General features: G+C 40.3%; 1 long non-coding RNA gene across 1 annotated transcript; it reads right to left on the bottom strand.

Annotated features, from left to right (window-relative positions):
• Positions 1–2193: 2193 nt before the first annotated feature.
• Positions 2194–3860, bottom strand: LOC125897436 (uncharacterized). Its single transcript, XR_007450427.1, has 4 exons — positions 3478–3860; positions 3259–3371; positions 2733–2845; positions 2194–2649 (listed from the first exon to the last, which is right to left on the bottom strand). It is a non-coding gene; the product is annotated as an uncharacterized LOC125897436 (long non-coding RNA).
• Between the last annotated feature and the right edge of the window lie 1180 nt (positions 3861–5040).

Below are 5040 nucleotides of genomic sequence, written 5' to 3'. Positions count from 1 at the left end.
GGAGCCGTAGCTGTGGCAAAATCCGCCACTGCTTAGAGTCCTATTGTCTGTGTCTTCCTACATTAGATACTACATCAGGAAGTTCCCCTCTGTATCACCTCTGACAGCTACTCTTATTTTTGCACCATTGTTTGCGTTATTAGGGGGAAAGGTTGGCTGACAAGCTGAGAATTTCCCCGACAGTGTTAGATGCTCATGTCGCATGAAATGAAGGAAGCACAATAAGCTGTTGATTTGTTGCAGAGCATGTGGATGCAAATAGCAGTCCTACTCCAGTTCCTCATTACCTAACCTGTGACCTTTTATTGTTTATATGCTCCTGGTGAGAAAGTTAACCATCTGCTTTTTCCTGTTTTGGCTATATGGCCAAGTTTGGGTTTTACAGGCTTATAAAAGCAGCACTGCGCTGTGGGAAACCAGGGAGAGGCCAGTGCCGATGTTAAAGCTCCGATCTGCTTTAGTGTATATTTCCAAATTTCATCCAAGTCAAATATAACTTTGGATTATAGCTTCCTTGCATATGACATCATATATTGGTGTTCTTTTCTGATGGAGGGCAGTCAACTGGAGCAGATTCTAAGGCAACGACTACCAACAGAGCACAGACGCTAAAATTTGTGCTCTTTACGCTGTTCCAATCAATCAAATTGAGATAAAACAAGTGTTAGTTTTGAATATGGAAAATAGTAAGTAAAGGAGAAAAGTAAAAAAAAAAAAAAAAAACAAAGCTTATCCATCTTAAGTCTGGAGGAGCAGAGTCAAAATAACAGTGTTGAGTTAAACATGTTTTGAAATGGTATTGCCATACAATGTGCCATGAAAACTTCTCCATGTTTTTTAGCCATGACCCCAACCTGATCTTACTCCCAACTTGTCAGATATCGACATTTGGTCAGTGGCCCTCAGCTTAAGACACTGACGCACCAAGGCATCCTTTAGAAGCAGTATAACACACACAAGGCAGAGTCATTTTTTACATCAAAAGGTTTTTTTAACCAACAAACGTGGGTGTTTTGCTTTTTAAGCAAGAAAAGCAATTGTGTGTTTTGTTTTTTTTTGTTACCAATCAACGTATCCTCATTGTCATGAATCTGGGGTCCGTTTCAGAAAGGAGGTTCAACAAACTCTGAGCCTAACCCTGAACTCTGAGTTGAATAACTCTGAGATGGGAAACTCTGGGTTACGTGTTTCAGAACGGCTGATTTCAATCAGTTCAATCAACACAGAGTATGTTCACTCTGAGTTAAGCGCATGCACCACGACTTTCAAAAGCCATCATCAATGGAGACCCGATACTATGATTCACCATGGCAACAGGTGACAAAAAAAGGTCGCCATATTTTACGCTGGTAGAGTTGGAAATTTTAATGCGCTCATACAGCGAATTTGAAGAAATCTTTAGAAAAAGGAGTAACACGGCTGCAGCTACAAAGGAGAGGGAGTCGGCATGGGAGAAAATTGCTGCTCGAGTCAATGCGTAAGTTTAAATGTATTTTATTCATGTGTGTAATCACATAATCCTATTAGGTGAAAACTGGTGGGATGGTATTAAAGCTAAAATTTATTTCACTTAGATGCAATCCCACGGGTGAAAAAAGAACGTGGAAGCAGCTCAAAATGAAATATAAAAACATCGTTCAAACAGATGAGACTTCAGCATAGTAGTCTCATGGGGTTACCTGATTTGAATCATGTTTACCAGTAAATATCATTCAGTGGCTGTTTCAGTGTGCATTATCCCCAACATAATGCTGTTTTCACACACATAAATGTCCTCTCACCTGTATCCTGTTAAATTAGGCCTATTTAAAGTAACATCTGACTTCTACTCAGCCAACAGAAAGGCTGAGGCCCGTAAAACTGGTGGAGGACCACCACCATCACCTCTGACAGAGGCAGAGGAGCTGGCCCTGAGCCAAAACACTGAGAGGCCAGTGGCAGAGGGAATTCCTGAAGGGAGCTCATCTTCTGAGCCAGTCACCCCCCAGGAGCCACCAGCCTTCATAAGATGCAATAGGCCTAGGCCTATGTCTTCTTTTGGGCCCATATAGTTCATGGAAATATTAATTTCCCTTTAATGGGTTTTTCTTTTGTCCCAAAAGATTCTGATGGCGTTCTCTCTCTTATGGATCCTTATGTCACTGCAACTGTAAGTAGCCAATACTCCATAGATTATGCCATACAGTAGTTTAAAGTATACTGAAACACAACACTCATCTTCACAGGATGATGGGGATGATGATGTCACATTGTCTGCTGCCACAGAGAGGGAGCCTGAGGGGCCAACATCTTGATGTTGTTACTGATAGTTTCCTCCCCATTCACATTCCTTAACATTCTTTTGTGGATTATAGAGTGACATTTACCGTACACTTAAGTATTAACAGATATTCTTATCCTTTTTAATAGAGCATGGCTGGGCAGCAGGAGGAGGGTCCATTAACCTCCACAGCACAGATTCACACAGTAAGATGTTCAGTAAATGCCAAAGGTTAATTCTGTAGAATTCATGTGCAACTGTATAATTTAATGTCATCCTGCAATGGGCCAGGTTGAAGTTCTGTTGGGGGCCTGGGTCAGGGTAAGGGGTCAGTAACGTAGGCTGGCATAGGTAACCCCTGTCACCCAGCAGAAAGCCATCAAACTCTCCTGTAATGCATAGTGGATACATTTGAGTGCATTAAAGGAGGGAGACAAGTGAATTATATTGTGCAAGACTTTAGGCTGCTTACCATGTTCCATTATGTTGCTCAGATTAGACTCACGATATATCTGTGAGTCATGCACAGACCCAGGCCACTTGGCCTCCACATTGGTTATGATGTGGGCTGCATCACATATGATCCTGACAGTGCAGAGAATGACATATGGTAGTTATCAGTCAAAATGTCTAATTTCTAGTCAAAACAAATCTCTTTACACTTAAAATAAGACACATTCCCTAAAAAGTAACTTGTTCTTAGACAATTTTCACTTGTTTCAAGCACATTTTCAATTGCAATTGCAATAAGTAGAAATAACACTTGCTCCACTGACAGATTTTTCTACTTATTTCAAGTGAAAATTTTCTTGAAACAAGCGAAAATTGTCTAAGAACAAATTACTTTTTAGGGGATGTGTCTTATTTTAAGTGTACAGTAATGAGATTTGTTTTGACTAGAAATGAGACATTATGACTAGAAAAAAGACAAATGTTCTTGGTACGAGTTTTTACAGTGTGGTGCAGTCTTTGACATTTTGAGACAGTAGTGAATTTACCTGCACATTAATGCTGTGAATGGACTTCCTATTCACATAATCCCCTTCATTTTGTGAGGGAGCAGTGATAGGAATGTGTGATCCATCTATGCAGCCAATCACACCAGGAAATCCTAAAAGAAATTCAAATTAGTAATCCCAGTCTGAGGTTGCAGCACCATATCATTAACAGAATATGAGTTGTAATCATAAATTTTAACTGATTTCTACATCATTCACCTGCAATCCTGTGGAGCTCCTCCTTGATGACGCTCACAGGTTTGTGCCCAGGGAACACAACAAAAAAGTTTAGCAGACATTTCAGCGCAAGTCTCATTTTTCTCACAGCTCTGCATACAGTGGCCTTACTGATATGTTCTGCATCACCGATGTTAAAAAGAAAACTGCCAGAAGACCAGAAGACTCTGAGGCCGTTTACACGTTGCCGGCTATTTTCATAAACGGACATTTCACCGTCTCCGTTTTCAAAAAGATCTTCGTTTACACTTACCCGTGTATATATACACAAGAGCATGCCAAACCTGTAGGTGGCAGTGTAACGACAAGCTCAAGCCTTCCATGTATCCATTGTCACCATAGCAACATAGGTCGCACTTTTGACACAGGCGCAAGTTCCGGCGCATACTGTGACGTCGGCTTCCTATAACTCTGTTTATCTCAGTTTACATGCAAACGCACAACCGGAGTTTTCCAAAAGACTCGTTTCCAGAGGAGAAATCTCCGTTTGCGTGTAAATGAAGGGCACAAACGAAGGAAGATGTCTCTGTTTATCAAAATCACCGTGTACGTGTAAACAGCCTCTCTGGGTACAGGGAAGGACTAACGAGACAGGTGTGACAGAAAACAGGCGGGAAAACACACAACGACAGGAAGTAAAACCAAATACAACACGAGGAGAGGATCTACAAAATAAAACAGGAAGCAGATTAAACATGAATGAAAAACATGAAGCGAGGAACACAAACAGAAAAGTCTAAAACAAAGTCCATAGGACAGACTATAAACAAACCCAGAATTATGACACTCATACAACTGTTGATATCCTACAAAAATGAACACAAAACACTTTGTATGATATTCTATGAATTTGTGCTCTACGAATGACATTATGTCCTTGACATAAAGTTACATAATTAACGTAAAATTACAGAGGTTAGGTTTAGACAGGTGAAGTTACTGTGGTTAGGTTTAGGAAAAGAAACATGGTGATGACGTACCTTAAAGTTCCCACGGCTCTGATTGTCAGTCACTTGGGGAAAATCCCTGGGGAAAGTCCTGTGTTTTGTGACCCATCCACCACCTCAGCCTGCCTCCTCACCAGACTGCTCCACGCTGCTTCCTTCTTTACTCCCATCAGTGCATTGATCATGTGATTACAAAACTCTAAAATAAGTGGGTTATGCACAAATTGTTGGCTCATCATTGAGAGAGGTTGATACGTACAAATTGTATTGCATTACTTTTTGTAGGAAAATGCACAAATAGTGCATAAGAACAACCTGGGGACATTACTGTATTTTCTGCTGGGATTGTGCCACCCAACATGCATATTTGAAGCCAAAACATTATCAAAACCAAGTGGTTTTTATGCATAAACCTAACAAAAGATTAACAACATCGCTGTTGAAACTTAAAGTGCAAATGTATCTGTTACATAATAACTTGCATGTAACTTATCTAGTACAATGCAAAACATTTTTCTGGCAATTGTGTTATTTATAAGGCTGATAGATGAACAACATATAAGAGAAGAAATACAATGACAGGTATGCAGCTCAGACT

Source organism: Epinephelus fuscoguttatus, linkage group LG11 (assembly GCF_011397635.1).
Source record: "Epinephelus fuscoguttatus linkage group LG11, E.fuscoguttatus.final_Chr_v1".
NCBI classification, from domain to species: Eukaryota; Metazoa; Chordata; class Actinopteri; order Perciformes; family Serranidae; genus Epinephelus; species Epinephelus fuscoguttatus.
Note: the sequence above shows the minus strand (reverse complement) of the source record. Positions and strands in the feature narration are given on the sequence as shown.